The sequence below is a fragment of the Mastomys coucha genome, unplaced genomic scaffold, assembly GCF_008632895.1.
Source record: "Mastomys coucha isolate ucsf_1 unplaced genomic scaffold, UCSF_Mcou_1 pScaffold22, whole genome shotgun sequence".
Classification (NCBI taxonomy): Eukaryota; Metazoa; Chordata; class Mammalia; order Rodentia; family Muridae; genus Mastomys; species Mastomys coucha.
The window spans coordinates 197,324,167-197,332,073 of NW_022196905.1; the positions used below are offsets into that span (position 1 = coordinate 197,324,167).

Sequence of the window (7,907 nt, forward strand, 5' to 3'; positions counted from 1 at the left end):
GGATTCTCTATGTAGACCTGGCTGTCATGGAACTCTGTAGACCCATGTTGGCCTCGAACTCAGAAATCCACCTGCCTCTGCCTCCCAAGTGCTGGGATCAAAGGCATGCACCACCACTGCCCAGCTTAAGTTTTTATGGAGATAAAAAGTTTTTATGGCACTTGGTGGGTTTTTTTGTTCTTGTTTTTTGTTTTGTTTTGTTTTGTTTTTTTGTCATTTTTTTCATTTGTCGTTTTTAAATGAACACCTTTATTTGAGTGTAGTTAAATGTGTAACTTACATGACCCTAGGAGGCTTATCTCAGCAAAGACCAATACCAGTTGTCCTTTGGAGACAACTTTGGATTGGAGAGATGCACATCGGGTAGTAACACTTGCTGCCCAAGCCTGATGATCTGAGCTCAGTTCCCAGAATGAACTGAGAAAGTGTCTCTAACCTCTCTGTATGGTCAGTCATATAAGAGTCACTATAAGGAATAAAGTACATCTTAAATCTGATTTCCCAGCTGGGTATGATGGTTCATGTCTTTAATCCTAGGTGAAGGCAAGTAGGTCTCTTGAGTATAGATAGCCTGGTCTACATAGAGAAACGCTGTCTTGGAAATAATGAACAAAAACCTGACTTCCCATTACTTCTAGAAACGAGCCTGTTTAAGATTAGTTTTCCATGAGATTCCCAGTGGGAATGCCATTTTAGAGATTTATTTGTTGGTTGCTAGAAGCACAGGGTACAAGCTAGATGGGAAAGGACTGGAAGTGATGAGGGGTCAGTCAGGGCCTGTATCCTATTAATCTTTATATTGCTGTGTCTGACTGGCAAAGTATTCTATGTGTATTTCCAAACACAAACATTAAGGTAAATGGGAGGGACACTTAGTAATTCCGTCTTGTTAGTAGAAATTATATAAATTCATAGGTCTCCCGAATTTTCAAGTAGAATCAGAAGTCTTAAGTTTATAAAAACTGAAATCTCAAATACTGGCAATACATTCACATTCTAGGGTCAAAGAAAACAGTTGTTGATACAGTCTTATCCAAGAGCTACCAGTTTGGCATTTCTATGATTGTTTTTATGCTGTAACAAAGTTGGACATTTTCTGGGGCTTCAGTGAACCTCATTGGGCTCCTGGGCCAGGTGAGTGGTTTCCCTTTTGGTCTCCTTGGCCACCAAGAATGCATGTAACATAGGCATACATGCAGAGAAAACACAGCAGTAATCTAGAAAGAAATTAAAGCTAAAGACTAACTTAGGTGCCCAGTAGTACCAAATTTCAAACCGATTCACCAACTTTTAGAAGTGGAAATGGTTTTATATCACCTATCCAGCTTCCTTTCTTCACTAAGGCAATGTTCAGTATGTTGGCTCTGCTGATCTGGACACTGTAGACCAGCCTGGCTTCAAATGCAAGAGTCCACCTCTCAAGTGGTAAGCATTAAAGGTATGTGCTACCATGCCTAGCCTGTAGTTTTTTAACTTAGATAACATAATCGTCCATCCTTTCAATCATAAATATGCATTCTCTAACCTTCCTCATTACCAAAAAGATGAGGTGGCTTATACAAGCAACCTAGTAACATACAAATATAAAGGGGGGGGGGTGGGTAGGGGACAAGACTAAAATTTAAAAGCAATAGGACTTGAGAACAGCTCTATTTTTTATTAGTTCTTTACTTAGTCTCTTGGTAAAATTTTTAAATAGGTGTAGTGGTACACACTTAATCCTGGCCTTTGGGAGTGGGCATGGAAGGATTGGAAGTTCAGACTACATCTTGAATTATACATAACAGGTTTGCGGGCAGTCTCAGGTATCATGACATTCTGTGCAGGAGACAAATCTTAACCCCAGCAGGATACTCAACATGGCACATGCTTTAACTTCTCTATGTGTGCAACTTGCTGTATATCTCATTTACTTGGTATTATAAAAAGTGATGAATAAAGTCCCTTAGGATTCGGCCTTTTTACTCTGCCATTAATACTGGCATAATACTGTGCCATTAGAACATACCCCTAAGTTATTCATGCTTTTCATTGTATACCATGACAGTATGTGATTATGTCAGCTCCATGGAGTGATGTGCTTTTCATCCCAGCACTTGGGAAGCAGAGGCAGGTGGGTCTCTGTCAGTTTGAGGCCTGCCTCGTCTTCATAGTGAGTTCCAGGATAGCTAGAGCTATCTAGTGAGACTGGTTTGAAAATACAAAAAGATAAAAGCATTATATGATTATGTCATATTTTATCCACTCTACTAATGGGCATTTAGCTTTTATTTCCTTTCGGCTGCAATGGCAGACTCCCACTGTCTTCAGCTCAGCAACATATATTAGTACTCTTGATCTTCATTCTTTGCCAGGTAGACAGACACGGTACATGGGTCTCTCTCTCTCTCTCTCTCTCTCTCTCTCTCTCTCTCTCTTTCTCTCTCTCTCTCTCTCTCTCTCTCTCTCAGGATTTATGTGCATTGGTGTTTTGCCTGCATGTATGATTCTGAGGGTGCCAGATTCCCTAGAACTGGAGTTCCAGACAGCTGTGAGCTGACATGTAGGTGCTGAGAATTGAACTTAGGTTCTCTGGAAGAACAGCAAGTGCTCTTAACTGTAAGCCATCTCCCCACCCCCATTGCCTCTTCTATTAAATATGGCTGGTTGCTTTGCCTGCTGTGCACTTCCTGTATTCCTTGCCCATGTATTTTGTCATAAGGTTGTTTAGGGATAGCAGGTTAAATCCAATACCAATGACCATCAAATTTTCAATTAAAAGTTTTATTTAGGAGGACTTAATCCTTAGTAAAGCTACATTTACCATTCTCAAAAGTCAACTGTGACTTCATTTCAATTACCACTGAGTCACATTTACACAGGTTGTATGGTGAACAATGAGGCAAATAAAACAAGTTCTCCATGGCAATCATTTCACTTGCAGCTTTTTTCACTTCTCGACTTCATTTCATTTGTAAAGTATGAGCCATAATATCTGAAACATAAAACATATACATCCATTCCCACTGCCTTTTTGGGAGTCTGCACTGTAGAAGTCTTATTTTAAAAAAAACATAAAATCAGGAAATAACAGGTTAATGTCCTTGTTCATGTGTTGAGAACATTATATAAGTACTTTAGGCACACCGACAACCCTACTAACCTATAAAGCAAGTACTATAAATGAGGAAGCTGTGCTATAGAACTTTAAATCACTCACACTGGACTCTACTATGTGAAACTACCATCTAGTTGAACAGATTGTAGCATCCGCCACTATAAAAATTAGAAGTCCCCTGCTGCAACTCTGCTCAAAGGGAGGCTTGAGTCATTTAAAAACCATCAGAATCTACTAAGCTCAATTATAGGCAATTCAAAAAAAATTTTTTTTTACTTCCCCATCTTTATTAAACAACAAAAAAAACGCAGTGGTAGTCAATTTCTAGAACATGGTCAATCTCCTGGGATTCTCCCTTGAAAGTGTGATATCTGATTTCCAAGCACATGCTGGTGTAACGGTTCCCATCTCCAAGCAGGTGAGAAGACGACCCCCTCATGTGTCCATCTTCCAACTTTCTCCAGTCTGTGGTCTGTCTCGGATCAGCAATGATGGCCTGGACGGCTACTATGGCTACTATGGCTTCGTTGTCTGTAGCTCTCTGAGTTCTTCTATGTGCAGCAACCACAGGATCTGAGCAGCTTCGTTAAGAACTGCATTGCCTGTGTCAGAGCCAAGAAGATGTTTGTCTAAAGCAACAGGTAAGCCCTCTTTTGTTTGATTTGCTTTGGCAACTGCATCCTGTGTTAGATTTTCCTGAACCAATTTGAATTGCCTTAAGCATTACCAAGTAGTCCTAACAACACTGAATCTAAAGGAAGGAGGTTAGCTGAGCCAAGACACCAGCCTTAAAGTCAGGGTAATTTACGTCCAAGTTGATCAGTGGCTCTGCATTTTTAGCTGCGTTGTCAGTATTTTTCCTGTTATCAGGTACTAAGTCCTTGTATTTTTCAGCGTTATCTCCATATTCGTCTAACAGCTAAACCAAGAAGCCAGTCAATTGCGTCTTGCAGATTCTGAATCTTGAAAGGACAGTTAACATTTCTGAGATACTTTTCAAAGAACGTGGGCCAGTCACTGCTGTGGATGTTTCTCAAGTTACCCTCTGTCTTCGATCTTGGTTTCTGGTCTTCAAGCCAAACAATAGTTTCTAAATTCTGTTTCATCTTTGCAGTTGAAGCCTGAAGGGTTGTGGTAATTCAGGGCGGTGAGCTTGCATTGGAACATGGTCTCCACTGCTCTGGCTGGCTGCCTGGGCCTCTGCCGGGACAGGAGAAGCCGCAATTCAAAATCTTCTTTTTTGGGGGAGGGGGACATTTCTTTATAAAAAGACACTGTTGAAGAAATAGATGGGTCGGGGGCTTAAGATGCATGCCCTCGTTTCTGGATTCTGGAGTCTCTCGCAGGTTAGGCTACCTCTGTGAGTTGTTGTTACTTCTCTATATCTTTGCTACATTCTTCAGTTCATCATCTTTCATCCTTCTCTAGAGTTTTACCTCCATAGGGTAAGTAGGAGCTTTGTCTATGTTGTTCATTAGTGGATTCTTAGCACATAGGATAGAGAACAGTCGAAGGGTTGAAGGAAGTATTAAGGTGAGAGCTCAGTATATATTTGATGACTGGATGAAGGGCAAGAGTTCATCATATGGTACCCTGAATAGCCAAGGAGAAGAGAGATAGAGGAATAGATGGATAGCAGATCGGGGCTCAGAGTTTGCTACTGAAGAGCTTAAAGTAGCATAAGCTCATTAGGGCACACGTTTGCTTCATTATCTTCTTTAGTTATGTGACTTGGACGGCTCCCGGATCTCCTTGAGGTTCAATTTCTTTATAGTCTGTAGTCTAACTACCCCAACCATGGGCATCTGTGACTGGGAAGTCCAGAAATCTAGTAGTTGCTCAGTCCCACTAGGCTAGTTGTTTCAGCTGCCCTTCTGGATAATAAGTGCAAGCAGGCGAAGGGAGAGGCAATTCAAAATGGTTTTCTTTTTTTTTGTTTTTGTTTTTCGTGACAGGGTTTCCCTGTGTAGCTCTGGCTGTCCTGGAACTCACTCTGTAGACCAGGCTGGCCTCGAACTCAGAAATCCGCCTGCCTCTGCCTCCCAAGTGCTGGGATTAAAGGCGTGTGCCACCACCACCCGGCCAGCTGCCTTTCCTTAATCTCTAGTATAAGACCCCACAAACAATTTAAACTTCTGTCTGGTTCTGTTTTTTTGTTTTTTTGTTTTTTAACTTTTTTCTTTTCACTTTATATCCTGCCCTCTCCTGGTCACCCCCTCCCACAATCCTTCCCTCATCCCTCCTCACCTTCTCCTCTGAGCAGGTGGGGGTCCCTCTGGGTATTCTCCCACTCTGGCACAAGTCTTTGTGAGGCTAGGCACATCCTCTTCTACCAAGGCCAGACAAGGAAGCCCAGCTAGAAGAGCATGTCTCATAGTCAGGCATCAGCTTTTAGGATAGCTCCTGCTCAAGTTGTTTGGGACCCACATGAAGACCAAGCTGTACATCTGCTACTTATGTGCAGGGGACCTAGGTCCAGCCTGAGTATGCTCTTTGGTTTGTGATTCTGTCTCTAAAAGCCTCAAGAGTCCAGGTTAGTTGACTCTATTGGTCCTCCTGTGGAGTTCCTATCCTCTTAGAGGCCACAATCATTCCTCCTGTTTTTTTGTTTGTTTGTTTGTTTTTTGGTTTTTCGAGACAGGGTTTCTCTGTATAGCCCTGGCTGTCCTAGAACTCACTCTGTAGACCAGAACTGGCCTCGAACTCAGAAATCCGCCTGCCTCTGTCTCCCAAGTGCTGGGATTAAAGGCGTGCACCACCACTGCCCAGCTCCTCCTGTTCTTCAATAAGAATCCCCAAGCTCCATCCACTGTTTAGCTGTGGGTGTCTGCATCTGTCTGAGTCAGCTGCTGAGTGGAGCCTCTCAGAGACAGACTATCATTAATAGTGTCAGGGATTGGGATGGGCCTCAATTTGGGCCAGTTATTGGTTGGCCATTTCCTCAGTCTCTGCTCCAACCCCAGTCCATGCACTTCTTGTAGACAGGATAAAATTGGGTTGAAAGTTTTGTGGATGGGCTGGTGTTCCCACCGCTCCCTTGGGGTTCCTGCCTTGCTACAGAAGGTGGCCTTTTCAGGTTCCACATCCCCAATGTAGTGAGTCACAGCTAAGGTCACCCCCATTGATTTTTGGGCACCTCCCTAATCCAAGGTCTCAGTCTTTTCCTAGAGATGCCTCCCACCTTCCCAACCCTGTCAGTTGTAGATTTCCATTCATTCTCATGGCCATCTGGCCATCACTCCTGTCCCTCCCCACATCTGATCCTGAATCCCTCACCCTCTCCTCATCCCCTCTCCCAGCCAGTTCCCTCACTCCATTTTCCTCGTAAGATTATTTTGTTCTCCCTTCTAAGTGAGATTCAATCATCCATACTCAAGCCTGCCTTCTTGTTTAGCTTCTTTGGATCTGTGGAGTATGGCATGGGTAATCCTATATTTTATGGCTAATATCCACTCATAAGTGAGTACATACAATGCCTGTCCTTTGGGGTCTGGGTTATCTCACTCGGGATGATATTTTCAAGTTCCATCTATTTAACTGCAAAATTAATATCCTTGATATTTTAATATCCTTGTTTTTAATATCTAAATTGTATTCGATTGTATAGATGTACTACATTTTCTTTATCCATTCTTCAGTTGAAGGATATCTAGGTTGTTTCCAGTTTCTGGGCTAATACAAATAAAGCTGCTATGAACATACTTGAGCAAGTGTCTTTGTGGGGTAGTGGAGCATCTTTTTGGATATATACCCAGGAGTGGTATAGCTGGGTCTTGAGGTAGAAACTGAGAAACTTCCAAGTTGGTTTCCAAAGTAATTCTGTCTGGTTCTTTCATTGCTCAATACTTTTAAAGATGCATCCATGTGGAATAATTTTCATGGACCAAACTATTGCTCATCTAGATATCTGACTCTGACCAGACACCAACCTTGTTTTTCACTGAATTGTATGGATCTTCTCTCTCTCTCTCTCTCCCCCTTCCTCCATCCCTCCCCCTCCCTCCATCCCTCCCCTTCCCTCTCTCTCTCCCTCCCTCCCCCTCCTTCCTTCCCTCCTCCTCTCTCTCTTTCTCTTTCTCCCTCTTTCCCTCTCTCTCTCCCTCTACCTTCCCTCTCTCTTGACACAGTGTTTAGCCCTGGGTGGCCCAGAACTCTAGACCAGGACACAAACATCCACCTGCCTCAGCTTCCCAGGTGTTGGGCTGAGAGGCATGTGTCACCATGCCCCAATTTTACGAGGACTACACCCAATCACATTCTGTTTAGAAATGAAAAATATTCTCTGAGGTAGTCTTTAAGTAGGCCCTGACTTTGAATATCTATATCCCTGTTGTCTCTTGAAATGGTTTGTTTTGCAAAGTTCTATGGACTATTTCTAGTTTTGTTTTGGTAAACTTCCACTCTCTTGGCTTCTGTTTGTTGATTTTGATTTAAAAATAGTTTTGCCGTTAATAGGCAATTTTATTGAAATAGTCACTGCCAAGAAAAATACTCATTCCTGAGATCATATGTTATCAGCTGACAGGTGATGTAACCAAGTGTTAGAAATAAGCAACCTGAAAGGCTGTAAAAATCTTTTTCCATTCTACAGGTGGATACACATACATACGGTAGAAATCTAAACAGCACGCAAGCACACATTCATCTAATAACTATAGCTTGCATCATTTCAGCTATTAACCCTAAATAAGCCCTGTAAATAAAAAGCCTGATTACGGGCAGTGATGGTGCACGCCTTTAATCCCAGTGCTTGGGAGGCAGAGACAGGTAGATTTCTGAGTTCGAGGCCAGCCTGGTCTACAGAGTGAGT

General features: G+C 42.5%; 1 pseudogene; it reads right to left on the minus strand.

Annotated features, from left to right (window-relative positions):
* Positions 1-3,432: 3,432 nt before the first annotated feature.
* Positions 3,433-4,264, minus strand: LOC116104804 (annotated as a pseudogene).
* Positions 4,265-7,907: the final 3,643 nt, after the last annotated feature.